General features: G+C 47.2%; 1 protein-coding gene and 1 non-coding gene across 2 annotated transcripts in view; one reads left to right on the top strand and one right to left on the bottom strand.

The window, feature by feature from the left end:
* tok (tolloid-like protein 1 tolkin) overlaps nt 1-16,872 on the bottom strand; it is a 746,482-nt gene that overhangs the window by 498,466 nt on the left and 231,144 nt on the right. The gene's annotated exons all lie outside the window — the stretch shown is intronic.
* On the top strand, nt 2,886-2,958 carry TRNAT-CGU (transfer RNA threonine (anticodon CGU)). Its single transcript has one exon. It is a non-coding gene; the product is annotated as a tRNA-Thr (tRNA).

The following is a 16,872-nucleotide window of genomic DNA, read 5'->3' as shown; positions in this document are numbered from 1 at the left end:
CTCGTAAAAGAAGCAGCCAAGCGTCTCGCTTCTCCGCTCCTGCTGTCCTTCACACACGTACACACACAAACGCACGCGAGAGCCGTATGTACTCGGCGTAAGTAAACGTACGGTGTGTTACGTACACCGGATATCCGCGGAGTCTTCCGTCTGCCAGGATCACTCGCTCGCATCGCTAGGCGTTGCGCACCGCTCGGACGTCTCACGGGGCGGGTGCCACCTCATCCGCGGCCACCGCCACCTTCCTGCACAGTTCAGTGCAGCGGAGAAGAATCTCTCGCTTTCGCTCAGAGTGTGAAGAAGGATTGAGCTAGGAAGACCACTGTGCGATCGTGTGTGGATTTCGCTCTGCTTCTGCGGTCGTTTCAGCGCAAGTTCTGTGGAAACAAACTCTAATTAAAACTCTAAAATAAACAACTTGCAAACATTTTGCTTTGGGGGAAAGGTGGGTGTTGTTATCGGCTCTGCGTATGTGTATGCATGTGCATTTACATAAGTATGTGTCTTTATATGTATATATGTGCATGTTTGCCTCAATTTCTAAGCGCATTATGAAAACACATATTTTTTTATTTTTTGAATAACGTTGCATTGTAGGTTAAGATGCGTTTATTAGGTAACAAGTATAATTATGTATGTGAAAATAACTTCTAGTTGAAAGACGATGTGTAGTGTAGTCTTGCTGCTCTGTGTTCTTGTTCTTTTTCTTTAGCACCAAATTAAAGGGACCGTGGGCCTCATCAAGCCGTTTTGTGGCTTGTAGCTCACGGCCCTCAACATCTGTATTCTTCGCGAGTTTGATGTTGAAATGAAACTTTATTCTGATTCTGATTCTGAAATGTGCAGCGGCTCAATCGGGAAACTATTACAACTCCAACCAAAAGTTTTTGAAGAAACCCGACGTTTCATAACCGACTTGGTTCCTTCCTCAGGGGAAACTGCCAGACTACGTAGCAGCGGCGTCTTCAGAGCACTCGCGGGGCGTATAACGACCCCCCCTCTCTCTCTCGTTTTACCGTGGAGCGCACTCCAAGTGCATACACTGGGGGAAGGGCTCCGAGAGAGAGGGTGGTTGTTGTTTTGGGCTGTCCGCTGTGTATGCCACGACTCGGATAGTAACCTTCTGCTACAGTTCGTCTCGGGACTCGCTCGCTGGATTCCGTGCTGACTGGTTGTGCGCTCGCGATCTCCGACGACAGTGCAGCTCTGGCCGACTGGGATGGTCCTACGCCACCTCCTGACGGCGGTCCCCGACGACGACGACAGCGTAGCTCTGGCCGACTGGATTAGCCCTACGTCATCTCCTTCGCCAAGAGCTCTCGTCGAGTGGTGCCCCGTCCTCGGACTCCTGCGACCGTGTTCATCTTTCCTATCTTCTCTTTACTTCCGTCGCTCGCTGTCACTGCGCCTCTCTCTCTATCTCTCTTTATATATATATATATATATATATATATATATATATATATATATATATATATATATATATATATATATATATATATATATATATATATATATATATATATATATAAATATATATATGAGATATAACAGACAGTAATCAGTAATGCCAAGGAATGTACAGGGGAAGTTATTAGAACCAATAGAATGTGAATAAGAAGAAAGAAGAAAAGTGGATGAAAAAATTACCAGCTGTGAGCAGGAATCGAACCTACGACCTTCGAATAACGCGTTCGATGCTCTAACCACTGAGCTATCACAGCGGCCGTTCCTACATCCACTTTTTGGGGTTTATATGTGAATTTAGATGTAGAAGTGACAGTCAGCGCCATCTATAAGCCAAACAACGAGTGTGAAAACACTCTTATACGCATGTTTGGCGTCACGTAGCACGTGAACTTACTATGAGCGGGCAGCTGATTAATTGTCCCTCTTATACAACCTAAACACACCAAGTCTGCCAGTACGTGTCTGCCAGTACAGTGGATGGAGGGACGGCCGCTGTGATAGCTCAGTGGTTAGAGCATCGAACGCGTTATTCGAAGGTCGTTGGTTCGATTCCTGCTCACAGCTGGTAATTTTTTCATCCACTTTTCTTTCTTCTTTCTTCTTATTTACATTCCATTGGTTCTAATAACTTCCCCTGTACATTCCTTGGCATTACTGTCTGTTATACCTCATTAATATTGTGTTAAAACACGGAAATACGAGCCCTTAGGTATACACTTCTCTCCCTTATTTCATTGAACGAGGGTCTCGTACTGGCAGACTTGGTGTGTTTAGGTTGTATAAGAGGGACAATTAATCAGCTGCCCGCTCATAGTAAGTTCACGTGCTACGCGACGCCAAACATGCGAATAAGAGTGTTTTCACACTCGTTGTTTGGCTTATAGATGGCGCTGACAGTCACTCCTACTTCTAAATTCACATATAAACACCAAAAAGTGGATGGAGGGACGGCCGCTGTGATAGCTCAGTGGTTAGAGCATCGGACGCGTTATTCGAAGGTCGTAGGTTCGATTTCTGCTCACAGCTGGTAATTTTTTCATCCGCTTTTCTTTCTTCTTTCTTCTTATTTACATTCCATTGGTTCTAATAACTTCCCCTGTACATTCCTTGGCATTACTGTCTGTTATATCTCATTAATATTGTGTTAAAACGCGGAAATACGAGCCCTTAGGTATACACTTCTCTCCCTTATTTCATTGAACGAGGGTCTCGTACTGGCAGACTTGGTGTGTTTAGGTTGTATAAGAGGGACAATTATTCAGCTGCCCGCTCATAGTAAGCTCACGTGCTACGTGACGCCAAACATGCGAATAAGAGTGTTTTCACACTCGTTATTTGGCCTATAGATGGCACTGACTGTCACTCCTACTTCTAAATTCACATATAAACCCCAAAAAGTGGATGGAGGGACGGCCGCTGTGATAGCTCAGTGGTTAGAGCATCGGACGCGTTATTCGAAGGTCGTAGGTTCGATTCCTGCTCACAGCTGGTAATTTTTCATCCACTTTTCTTTCTTCTTTCTTCTTATTTACATTCCATTGGTTCTAATAACTTCCCCTGTACATTCCTTCGCATTACTGTCTGTTATATCTCATTAATATTGTGTTAAAACACGGAAATACGAGCCCTTAGGTATACACTTCTCTCCCTTATTATATATATATATATATATATATATTTATATATATATATGTGTGTGTGTGTGTGTGCGTGTGTGTGTGTGTTTTAATCCTATCCTTTTAATCCCTCCTTACCCCCATCCCTTGTGAGCTACTGATGAGATGTCGCACCATATGCAGACAGCTACAGGGCTCACTTTCCTCTTCTTTTCCCTTTAGTAATCACATAAGTAAATGTTCGTCTCGCTTTCAAGGATGGTCGTTGCTTCGAAATTTATTCGGCGGTCCAACGTCTCAGCATGCTCAGCGAATGCGCTGCGCTCTTTGTATTGTTTCCGCAAGTCGTTGGCGTGTTGCATGGGTCATTCCGGCAGGTTTTTCGTCTCGCCGATATACGAAGAAGGGCACTCGGCGCACGGGATTTTGTAAACGACACCAGAGGTGCTGTCCATTGTTGGCCGGTCTTTCGGGCGGGGGAGGAGGCGGCCCAGCGTACACGAAGGCACGAGCGCGATGCGAACCCCTTCCTTCTTGAAGATCCGCGCCATCATCTCGATGGTCCCCTGAACATTTGGGACCGGTACGCGTTTCGGAGGGCTGCCAATTAATGCTGATTGGGGTTTTCGTATCCCTTGTTGCTCTGCGCGGCGGGTGGCGGCTCGAATGAAGTTTTTTGGGTTTCTGTTTTTTTCTGAGGTCCGCAATTACGTGGGCATCTTTCTTTCGCTCCGTATCATTGGAGCATCAGATCTTAGCTCTCTGGAGTAGCGTGGTCACAACCGAGGCCTTGCGGCAGGTGGTTTGGGTAGAATCAAATTCAAGGTAGCGGCCGGTGTGCGTTGGCTTCCTGCTAACTGAGAACTCTAGGCCGTTGCGCTTTCTTGCCACCTGGACGTCAAGAAAGGGCAGGCAAAATCCCGTGCGCCGAGGGCGCTTCTTCGTATACCGGCGAGACGAAAAACCTACCGGAACGCAAGACGCCAACGACGTGCGGAAGCTCTACAAAGAGCGCAGTGCAGTCGCCAAGCATGCTGAGACGTTGAACTACCGGATAAATTTCGAAGCAACGACCATTTTTGAAAGCGAGATGAATTGTAGGAGAAGGTTACTACTCGAGTCGTGGCACATACAGTGGACAGCCTAAAACAACAACCACCCTCTCGGAGTCCTTCCCCCAGTATATACACATGGACTGCTCTGCACGGCAAAACGAGAGATAGAGGCCCCGCCGCGGTGGTCTAGTGGCTAAGGTACTCGGCTGCTGACCCGCAGGTCGCGGGTTCAAATCCCGGCTGTGGCGGCTGCATTTCCGATGGAGGCGGAAATATCGAGGCCCGTGTGCTCAGATTTGGGTGCACGTTAAAGAACCCCAGGTGGTCAAAATTTCCGGAGCCCTCCACTACGGCGTCTCTCATAATCATATGGTGGTTTTGGGAAGTTAAACACCACAAATCAATCAATCAATCAATCAGAGATAGAGAGAGAGGGGACCATTATCCACCCCGCGAGTGCTTCTAAGACGCCGCTGCTACGTAGTCCGGCAGTTTGCCTTGAGGAAGAAACCAAGTCGGTTCCTAAACATCGGGTTTCTTCAAAAACTTTTGGTTGGAGTTTAAATCATCTCCCAGTTTTCATACCCAACCAGACAGACTTCTGTCAAATGTGTACATTCAACGGCTAAATGGTGTCGTTTATTTTTCGAAAGTGAAAGAGCTCGAAAACTTCCCACAACTTGTGCGACGGAATTTATGAAACAAATGTCGCTCTACAGTGATCTTACTAAATATAGGTTTGAAAAAAGTATATTAATCAACAACGTGTCACTCTCGGCAACATGCGTGAAAGTGACACATTGTCGCGGCGTTGATCTTGCAAAAAGAAAAATAAAGTTTCTGCTTTCTTGTATCTTTGGATCTCTTTTACGGACAGTCACGGGCTGATTGTAATTTTTATAGCCAATATAAATGTGCATGTATCTCAGTCAAGCTCCCGGCACAGTCAAAGCATGAACGTGCGTGAAATAAAATTATTGCAATCGCACAATCTCGGTTAGTGACACATATTTACCGTCGACATGATTTCGCTGCACACGCACGTATCCCGAATATTTTCACCTGATGCTTCCTCGACTGGCTATGAAATTAAACGGGCTCTACAGTGCAAATGATTTTCTCTCTCTCTTTCTCTTCACACTGCCGACCAACACATATGGGTGAAAGTGATTGTACGACGCAAACATGTAAGCCTGTAACTCGCGTTGCGTTGTAAGGTGCCGCCGATCATTCAAGATGCTGAGAAACAGAAAGTATTGCGTAGCGAAGTGCTCGACTGAGGCGAAGTTGCCTTGAAATAATGAAAAGCGCTTGATACATGGAATGAAAAAAAAACTTTATTTTAGTCCTGTAAGACGCGCTTAGCACATTGCGGGCGTCTCCCAGTTATGGACCGACAGGGAGTACCTGGCGGCCGCTTCTTGGGCCTGCTGGACAGCCCATTGCTGGTCGGTGAGAAGTTATATATCGTTGCATGAGCTGTAGACATATGCTGATATGCTTCTGCGCCCAATGATTAAGGCAGCTCTCTTTGCCCAGCGAATGCAATGTTAAAAAGAAAATCTACCTGCTCTGCGAACCCACTCAGGGGCTCCCGCAGAAAACAATTAGGGCAGTGTGCCGTCACATTCCATTACACACGTTGTGAACAAAATCAGCTTCATAGGTCACTGACACCCAGCGCTATCTTCAGGTACTGCGTACTTATCGAACAAGCGCCTGCAGCGTTCTCTACATCTGTCACCTCTGAGGATCACAGTTGCCAGTCTGCTAAGACAGCCAGCCAACGGGAATGCCTGCGGCCCAGTTCTCTCTCAGCACATGGTGCACGCAACTAACATCAGCAGCTACCAGGGGTGTACTGCAGGGACGCGCTTGCCAGAACCCGCGAGCAGAGAAAGTGTACGGGCGGCAGCAACAGCTCTGATTTACGCGCCGCTCGACACGGCCGGAGCAGCAGCAGCGGCAGCTCTTTTTTCGCGTCGCTGGAGCAGCGGCTCTGGCCTCTGCCGAGGAAGAAGGTATAAACAGACATCCATGGTGCGGCCGTAGACTGCCTGCGCCCCCAGGTCATCACTTGAGCGGCAATAGCAGCGGTGGGGGAAAAAGTTTAAACCTCCTCGCGGGGACTAGTCACCCAGGCTCTGTCCGAAAGCCGAGGTTCGCGCGGGCCCGGCAGCACGCGGTCTGAAGTGTCGAAGCTGATAGAAAAGCAATGCGGCGAACGCAGGGAGGAGTGACAAAAAAGATGGCACATACAAGGAAGATCGCGGGTATGACTTTCGGGAAGACACCAGGGCCACGAAAGAAGCAGCGCGCACCAGCCAAGAAATGGGGACGGCGGCCGTATAGAGGAAAATGACAAGAAAAAAAAAGAGAAAGATGAGCATAGGAAGAAAAAGAAAGCGCGACACGCCTTGCTGGCCCAATTCAGACATGCGTCGATGAATGGCAAAGAGTTTTAGAACCAAAGTGAAGGCAGGACTGAAAGGAAAGAACAGGGAGGGGGGGGGGGGGGGGAGGTTCTGGTCTTGAGCTGCGTAAGTACTATGCGCGTGTGCCGGAGGCACCTTCCTTCCCTTCCAAACACAGGATCGGTGTGCCACGTTCTCTCTACAATATATATATATATATATATATATATATATATATATATATATATATATATATATATATGTGTGTGTGTGTGTGTGTGTGTGTGTGTGTGTGTGTGTGTGTGTGTGTGTGTGTGTGTGTGTGTGTGTGTGGGTCGTAGCGTAGCGCTACAGTCCAGATAGGGAGTGTTGTATCGCTTCGCCTCCTGTCAAATGGACAGGTCGCGCTGGAGAAATAGAACGTTGACTGGCGCGATAGGTCCGCGCGAAGTCACCTCCACCGCATCTGGAGAGCACGGAATTTAATAGATTGAGGGAGAAAGCAAACAAAGGTCGAAAAAACGTAATAAAAAAACTGAATAGTTGATCCATGACACGTCGTCTGAACAATAATGAAAGTCTTGGTTGTATGAAGTAAAGGAAGAATAAATGAAGGCATGCCGCAGTGTACCGTCAATAGAGGTGCACTACCAAAAGATGCAGACGTTGTTGCATAGCCTAAACCTGTCTTGCAAACAGTGTGCTGATAATAAGCATTCAGGTCTGCAGACTGCTTCAGCGCTAGAAACACACTGAGGGAGAAGTAGATGCAGTTAAAGTGACTTTTACACGGATACTTCATTCACAGTAAATGCAAAGACGCAAACAAAGTCGTTCTTGTCTCTTGATTTAGATTTTCTCAACATAGCCTTTCTCGCGAACCGAATGTCGGTAAGCAATTGCTGACCCAAACGATGCGGTAAACAGCTCTTTAAGCGCATGACTGGTTTGCAGCCTGTGATTCTGCGTATCACCTAATAGACCGTAGACACGCGTGTGGCGCAACGCCAAGAGGTGGTGCCATAATCCTTCCTAACGGACCCGGTTGAGTGGTGGGGGGCGTAATGTAGGCAATCGATTTGCTATTTGGCAAGCAAGTTGAAGACAGAAGAAGCAGCCGTTGTGCGTTGTAATGGAGGTCGACATATATAGACACAGCACCAGTTGTAATAATATTCTCTATCTGCATTATTGACCGTAGTTATCCACACGCATCTTGAAATCGATGTCTCCAGGGAAGCAAATTTATGCAAGTTGTACCCGCCACGGCAGTTTATGGTGGTTGCGCTGCTCGGCTATTGGTCGCGGAATCGAACGCCGACCGCGGAGGCCGCACTTTCGATGGAGGCGAGAATGGTCGAGGCCCGTGTCCTTATCAATTAGCTGAACGTGAAAGAACCCCAGGGGCAGAAAAAGTATCATTTGGGCGAGTAGAAGCTTGTTATGCGTTTCTCAAATAGCCATTGCAAAAAGCGAGGACACAAGATTTCGCGTGGTGTACTTATTGTGTCCTCGTTTTTTTTTGTTGTTTTTACGCTGCCCATTTTGAATATATAGAACCCCAGGTGGTCGAGATTTTCGGAGTCCTCCCCTGCAGCGCATATTGTAATCATAGCTTGGTTTTGGGACAGTAGATCTCATCAATTACTAATAATACTATCATCAATACAGAGAATATTCGCATTTTGCGTTGATTTCTTTTTGTCTGTGCATTTTCACTTTTTTTATTGTGATTTTTTTTTCTGGAGACTGTATTGTATTGTTTATTTTTAATGCTTTCTTTTTACGTGACCCTGCACGAAGAACTTGTGGTTGTTCTGGACACGTTGAATAATTGATTGATTAATTGTTTATTAGTGATTTTCAAATTGGTTGTTTTCGTTTGTTCTTTCTTAAGCGGGGCGTGAAATCTGGGTGCCAAAAGAGGTGAGGTTGGTGTGAGGGTGACCATGCCATGAAGTTTCTCTACACATACGGCCTTGAGCACACCAACAGTCGCTCCCGTTGCCCGTAGGAACGCACGTGAACCATCCAGTTTTTTTAGTTTCGGGTCTTCTGCGTGTCAAAACTACGATCTGATGTCGAAACACACCTTCCATGCACGTGTTTTAGCCTTTGCTCAGATTAAAGTGTTTCTTCAAGGAGCGCGCTCAATAACTGTGTGCCTTCCAACGAGTTCACTCTAAGACAAATAACGCACGCGCCTATTATTTGTACAAAGAACACAAACAACCCAGAGTAATTAACTTGTGAACAGCCGGTCCAACTCCGTGGAGAAAGCTCCTTAATTTCGAGTGTGGGTGGTATTTGATGTATCTGTGCGTATGTACGTTTTGAAGTATTTCGGGAACCACATGAGAAAGCTGCTTTGCCTTTAGACGGGGAGCGTGGAGCGGTAGTAAAAAAAGTTTAGCTGATCGCACGGCACCTGCAGCAATTCAGAAACCTGGAAAACAGCACAACAACGACCCAGCGTTGACGCTTGGAAGAGTTGCTTTTAGTGCTTTTGATTGTTCATCTCCCTTTCTTTTCCCCTGTTGCGTGAAATTTTCCTTGTGGCCAAACTTTCTTACTATTGCTTTCTTACTAACAAACTTCATGGGCTTTCTTTTGGAAACTGTCAGTTGCGCGTCTCCTTGAAATCTTTTTATTATTATTCTTTTTCTACAAGTATCAACTACAACCTATAAGGCACAGAAAGAGCTACAGGCACATAATATTTCATGCTACAGCCGCCGATTGACCGATACGTAACTCTTGTAAAGGGGAGGACCGACACTACGTAATAGAAGTTTTTTTCTTTCTTTAATAGGAGACCCTTCACCTTCTTCTTTAAGCTTTCAAACCGATAGCAATATCCACTCGCATGCACACAAGCATGCCCACACAGGCAACACACCTACTAATAGTTAAAGTTTCCGACCTCTTCAACAGCACTTTCATGACAACAGATTTGTGTGCGTCCAGAGTTCGAGCAAGTATTGTGCGCTGGTGCACTGTTGGATTAAATAGACTGTGTCGTGCGCCTCTGTTCTATTGTCTGCGTTCGTACTTCTTCAGTTGCCTCACTGTACATATGCACATACGCTGCACTGACACTTCCAGCCGTTGCAGTCAGTCATTGAGAATGCACAAAATCCATCAAAACCTTGTCAAAATCCTGGCGGCATGGGGGAACGTCTACGTGCGTGACATTTTTTTTCGCAGCATCGATGAATCGTCTACGTGTGTGGGAGAGAGTGCGCGCACAAACGCGTATGTCCTCTGTCACGAGTAACTATAGGGATAACCGAGGACCACGCTAGCGACGGAATGCACCCAGTTAGCGTGTTTGAATAGGAACGTCCACACGGCGTGGTCCCGCTATCTCTCGGAAAAGGCGGGAAAACTGCGACGCATCATCGCAAAGCCTCCGAGAGCAGGCACAGCCACACCGCTCACCCGCATCTCTCGCAGGCGTCGGCAGCAAGAGTAAAACGCGATAGCGTAATCAGGATGTGCCCGTGTCGCCTTCCAATCGACTGGCCTTCACTTCCCGCTGGAGACCTAAACTGTGTGGCAAAGAAAGCGGAAGTGCGGACGACCACCGGCTCACATTTTTATTTGCATCTACGTAGCAGTTTCACGCGCGGCCAACGCTGCTTTTTCGCTCAACACCAAGGACGTCACCGTCACCGCCGAGATCGACGCCGGAATGTGCGCGAAACGAAATCCTAAACGCTGCAGCGTTAACATCAAGAATTTCACGAGCCAAAACCAGGACACGAACACGAGACATAGAGTAGTGCAAGGCTCCAGACCATCGACCGGTCATTTAACGTGCACTCACATCTCGCACTACACGTGTGTTCAGCATTCTACCTGCATCGAAATGTGACCAACGCTTCCGGAATCAAACCCCCGACCTTCAGGTTAACAGCCAAGCACCGAGGACACCACACAGAACACTTATCGTCTGCATGTCTAAAACGTTTTCCCTCAATACTGTGGCCATGATAATTGCTTCAAAATAAACATAGAGAGCGAGAGAAACAGAAATACAGCAGACGAAAATAAAAAAGAAGAAAAAATGATGAGAAAAGACGAAATTGCTGCAGTTCCATTGACAGAGAGCTCCATGTGTGCCAATTTTATTTCTCTCATTTATTATCAAACCACTTTATTTTTGAAACTGCGTAGGGTAGAAGGCCAAGCAGGTGTGCTAACTTTCACTCGTTAGCTGTTTTTTGTTTGTTAGATTTTTGTTTATTTCTTTTTTCTCCCTGCCTAAACATCAATATGCGCCAGAGCTGTGTGCTTCACTCAGCATTCCACGTCAAGTCACTGCAGCTCTCCGTAGGTTGTACCAATTTATTTGCTGTTAAACTTCGTCTAAATGTCTTCAGTGTATACAGATTTTTCTCTCACGATTACTCCAGCGAACTCGTTAGTAAAAATTACGCTGTCGGCCGATGCGACCTTCGCTCAAACCACGAAAAGTCGGCTTCCTCGCTGGTCACGAAGTGTACCTGTGTAACGAGCCGCGCTTCAACCAGGGCTTTATTGATGACGCCGCGCTGCAACGAGGCGTCGCAAAGACGCTACGTTAGCGGATGAGCTCCCTGTATACACTGCCTACGTAAAATCTTTATTAAACAGTGATAGTATACCGGGCTTACCGGGATACGGGGTGTACCGTGATAGCGGGATCAAAGTGCGCGTGCGCAGATACGTACGTTACACGTACCGCTTACCGTACGCGTGCTATTTTTCAGATTTAACGTAACCGTGGTAGCGTAGGTGTACGTACTGTAATACAACATGGCGGCGCTCTCAAACGTCCACTTCGAAGTGATTTCGGCGTAGTTGTTGATTCACTTTATTCGTAGCAAACGACTGTTTAAAATGGCTTTGCTTGCCTTTAGTTAGCTTCGTTGATTGAGTATTATGGATAAGTTGGCGTAGTTTACCAGATAGCTTCCCATTTTGAACGCATCTAGGCCTAAATACAAGGTCGATGTAAACAAATCTTCAACACAAATGTTTTCGCGTTTGGTACGTGGTTCATATTTATTTATTTTTATTATAACTAAAATAAACTTGTAACAATGATTCGCGCTGTGGCATAGGCAAACATTCTCGTTTTCTTTTTCTCTTTAACTTGCCCCGCCACAGTCATCAAGTAGCTAAGGTACTCGGCTACTGACCCGCCGGTCGCGGGATCAAATACCGGCTGTGGCGGCTGCGTTTCCGATGGAGGCGGAAGTATTGTAGGTCCGTGTGCTCCGATTTGCGTGCACGTTAAAGAACCCCAGGTGGTCGAAATTTCCAGAGCCCTTCACTACGGCGTCTCTCATAATCATATGGTGGTTTTGGGACATGAAACCTCACATATCAGTAAAATCATCAATCTGTTCGTTAACCTATTAACCATCCGATAGGTGGCGCCATCATCCAAGCTGGGGCATGTAAACTGCGTAAACGCTATCCCGCTAAACTGTAAGACACTGTCCACAAGAAACTTTTGCTGCTTGTTAATGCCATTCCCTTAACCCCCACTATCTCGCTAATGGCAAACTAAAACTGTCTATTATATACGACACCGCCCGACCCACTTACGCACAAAACATTTAACGTAGTTTAAAGCTTTTCTCACCGATGAAACTTCAGCAAGGCGTGAAAGATTGCGTTCTTTTCTTTTCTGCCTGCACTTACATTTTATCACTCTATCGGAAGTCTTGAACAAAGGTACAAAAAGAAAAACGCGTGAATATAGAGCTTGTAAACTGACACATATGGTGTGCATAGAGGAAGACGCGGCTTACAGCAGCTAGGAAAGGCTGTTTGGCAGCTTAACCGTGAGGCTGATGTCACCAACGACGCCCCATCATGCAGCCATACGCGCTGGCATGACGGCAATGATAGATTGTCGCCAGTCTTTTGTCGAGCCACTGCGCTTAGCCGGCCGGCGCGTGCTGATAAAACGCGCCACGCAGTGCACGCGCGCCTCTATTTCGGTGCAAGGCCGCGTGACCGTGCCCCTCCACCCCTTTCACCCCCTGGCCTCAACAGTTCGGTGCACTGGGGAGTCGTTATGTAGAAGAAGGTTGTCTGTCAGTAACCACGGCACATGGTACGGCCGGTGATGGGAACAGTGCGCAATGCGACCCGGAATGCATGTTTTGGAGTCACAATAAGGCACCTTGTGCCGGCAAGCTGGCGCTACGACCCTTTCCTTAATGCCACCAGCGTTGCTTCGTATGGCCATAGGGAAAACAACGAAAATGATACCCGACATTCTAGACGTCAGCCACCTATGGTCGAATTGTTACACGCCGAGCGCTTCCGGTTACAACAATAGCGATGTTCACGCTCCTTATTCAGACCGTGAAAGCCTCCGAGTAGTGCTGAGCCGGTGCACTCGTAAAGCTTCAACCGTTCTTCCCTTGTGTTGAGTTGTCTGAGGTGTCATGATGACTGCGCATCACCTTCCTTCCACCTTCCGCTTACGTTATGTGGTCTGTCGTTACATCACACTCTTGAAAGCTCAGCACAGTATGCTTATACGGGTGATCTATAACACTTCACTGGCGAATGAGACCAGCCTCGTTTCCTCAAGGGCCGACACCAGTGCCCTGAGGGTGACATGCACCCGAATCGAAGCGTCGACTTGGAGTTCGGGCTTTACGAACCTCTTTATTTAGTCTGCAGTACACAAAACCTTGCGTACCAGTGCATACGATGGAAAATATCACAGCTCAATGTCCACCATATAGTCGACGCCAGGATCATTATTCAGGGTGCAACGAGCGGTACTCTGCATTTATTGATTGCAGAAAATATTTCGTGCACGTGTAAAATTGTACGGCATGTGTTAAAGTGCTTTCATTTATAGCCAACGCTAAGTTCGTATTATCTCTGACCACCCAGCGGGAACCAGATATCTCCTTAATAGATGTTTCAAACGTCGCCACTAGTGCCTACATATTCTCACAAACGCGTACAAACTTGTGAGCCAGGAATATTGATGGTGCAGGTCTCCCCCAAAAAGAAAAAAAAAAGAAACAAGTGATGAATCTGCTAGATAGGTTGAATATAGCTAAAAAAGCAACGCATGAAGCGTTGCCGTAAGAGCAGTTTATTTTACATACTCAAACAGTGCACCGTAATACACCAAGAACTGTACCAAATTGCATTTTTCCAAAAGCGGCGATGCGGCATTCCATCGCTAATCTGTTTGAAGGAGCAATTATACACAATGTGCACCAACTCACCACAATTAAGCTTAGGAAAAGTACCAATATATGCAAACTATATAGAGAAGAAGAAAGGAGGTAAGTGGATTCGCTGTTGTAGTGCACACAGATCATTGGCAAAGTATTCCGGACTAAGGTGCGTGCGTGCAGGCAGGTCCGTGAATCCAAGCGTTCCCGCTTCCCGCATAATGCTCCGCCCATACTCGAATCCAAGTTTCGTTAATTCGATGCAGTTCAGTCTAAAACAAATGATGTATCTCACTCACCGAACAACGCGTGCGGGCATTAAACTTGGCTACCGGTGCACAAGCGAGAGCACCAGTACCGCTCAGTCATTTGGTACACGTCATCGCGATTAGAAAGAAAAAAAATATATGTCGGTGAACGCAGCCCGAAACTGAAGGCGTTTGAAATAAAGGGGCGACCCTCCGGAATGGCATGGTGACAAACTGCGTATTATTTATCGTAGGTGACCTCGGTGTTCCGCTTATTGATGGGGCGTCATTAGACCAAATTTTCCTGTCTTACACAAGTGATGGCGTTCAGCGTGTATACGCTGCAGTGCCTTCGTGAGCGTGGATTGATGTCACGGCGGTGGTGTCTGCGAGAGCCGCGGTAGAAACAATCGGTGAGAGAGGATATCCATATCTCACCGACAATTTGCCAAAGCAGCTGACACGCTAAATCTCAACATATTGTAGCGAAATTTGAAAAATTGATTTATTTGCAATGAGCTGGACGGCGAGTGTCAGCCAGTACTGCACAAAGCTGTTTTTTGTTTCCTATTCCACCGCTGCTGCCACTGTTGCTGCCCCCTCACCATTGAGTAGACCCGCGAACATTACCTCTTTTACAGAGCAAGCCCTTCAGATGAGAAGTTAGTTGGAACGTCGCTGAGTGGAAGACTATACATGTCTCAGTTATGCTTACAGTCAAGTAAAACTTCGGAAGCTCACGGCACTTCTTCTTTCAAGGTGCTTGCGCAGAAGCCTGCTTCAATAGGTGCGCACCGCGGACTGGCGCCATGAGCCGGATGACCCACGAGGAAAAATAAAAAAGATAAAATTTTGATAGGATCCGGTGATCTTACCTGTACAGACAACATGAGCAAGGGCGTGAGCAGGACTGTGAGGCGATCGACTGCCGCGCTTTGGTCGTCTGGACAGGGCCTCTCCGAAATTGATAAGTTGTATCCGATTATCCACTTAAAGTTAAGTATAAGGCGCTTGCGATTCCCTTTTCTTTTATTGCTTAATTTTTCTCTGCCCTATGCGAAAACAGCAGACACCCATGTAGCACTCGCAAGCAGGGCTCCACGCAGGCTCTGTCAGGCTCACGTGACCGCGGGTCATTCGGTAGCGGGGCAAAACTTTTGACAAGACTCGTAAGGCAAACGACAACGTGCATCCTTTCCCCCGATTACGCAGTGCTGCACAAATCGGCTCTGGAGACCGAATCTCCCTCTCGAATCGGTGGAAGGGCGCGGGAGACAATAACGCGCGCGGCTTTTGTTCCGGCCTGGCGCTCGCGCAGCCTCTCTCTTTTTCTATAACTTTTTATTCGCCGCCAACCGTGCTCACGAGAGGCGCGGGGCAAAGCCGCTCAACTGAGGCGTGCCTGCAGACGCGTGCCAGTGGACCTCGCGAAAAAAAAAATGTTGCCGCACGGATTTTTCGGGCGAGGATCTTATCCCCGCGGCGTCCACCGACCGGGCCCGTGAGGCTCGTTGCGGAACAAATATCGCGTGCGGCTCAAATCAGCGCTGCCGCGTTCTCTACCCGCGTCGCGCTTCTTTCTACCCGCCCGTTGCACGCAACAACGCCGCCATCAACGAAGCGGGGATTTTCGCGGCCGCTCGCGAAAAAGCTTATCGCGCCCACGCTTTGCGACAACCCGACAAAGCGAGACTATACTAGATCACTGCAGCGAGACCTACGCGGATTTTGGAGCGACGCGCGTGCGCCAAGCGAGGCGTGCATATATACTGGGCACCTGAACTCGCTGAAGCCCTGGGCCCTGATTCGGCAGTTGGATTGCGCCTAGAATCCGCACGATGAGCGACGCAAAGTGACCGCTCAATTGTAAGTGCTATAAGGACGTGCGCATACAGTGAGAAGCGAAAAAAAATGTAAATGGACTGTAGGGTTACGCTTATGCGAGATTGTGTGGATGAGGCATGCGAAAAGTTTGTTTTTTCCTTTGGAATTATCTGGTACGTAAGCGCACCTACAAAGCTGTAAACAGTCTAAGCGTTAGCCCTGGATAGGGTTACCCGGCCCCATATGCACTCGAATAGAAACAATCATAAAATCGGTCCTATCATTTTATTACTACGTGAAGCATATCAATGATCGTATAACAGTGATATACATGGAGTGGCGCACCACCACGTGTGATAATATAGAAGGCTGCGGAGCCACGCATACCATTGGTGGTTTGGTAGAGTAGCCCGCATATAGGGTAGTCACTAACGATAGCCACTATAGGCTATGCAATTGCATCATTAGCTTCTTAGCTACTATGGCGGGTACAGCCGGATGGCATTTTCGAGTAACACCCCACGTGCTCCTCCTTGTTCCCTGATAAGTGAAAGCTATATGTATGCCATCGGCACGAAAAGATTACAGACTACCATCTGGAAAACCTTGGAATTTTCCGAAAATATGTAAAATTATTCGATGAAACTGTACAGTACCTGCTGTTCAAGCGCTTTAGAAAGGGCGCAAATCTAAATTGAAGGCTGCTTTTCCAAGAGGCGGGAGTGTTCAGTTTTTCCTTGCGTCTTGTGGTCAGTAAGCGTTTGAAGCTGATGAACTATTCGCTGGACACGCGTTAACATGCGGTACCTTACGATTCTCTTCAACCCTCGAATCGACAGTGTCCCATATGAAACAAGAGTTCACTCTGTTACCCAAATAGACCATTTTCATAGGCCGATTGCAGGTGCGCTTTCCAGTGCTGCATGTTCGCTAGCCAACGGCGGCAGCTCTCGTCGTCCCAGTGGAGATAATGCTAGTTGCACGCGCTGGGGTTTGTCTATTATGCATATTTATATCAAGAGTCGCATCTTTAGTTCCTATAT

The sequence above is a fragment of the Rhipicephalus microplus genome, chromosome X, assembly GCF_043290135.1.
Source record: "Rhipicephalus microplus isolate Deutch F79 chromosome X, USDA_Rmic, whole genome shotgun sequence".
NCBI lineage: Eukaryota > Metazoa > Arthropoda > Arachnida > Ixodida > Ixodidae > Rhipicephalus > Rhipicephalus microplus.
This window is presented reverse-complemented; position numbering and strand designations above follow the sequence as displayed.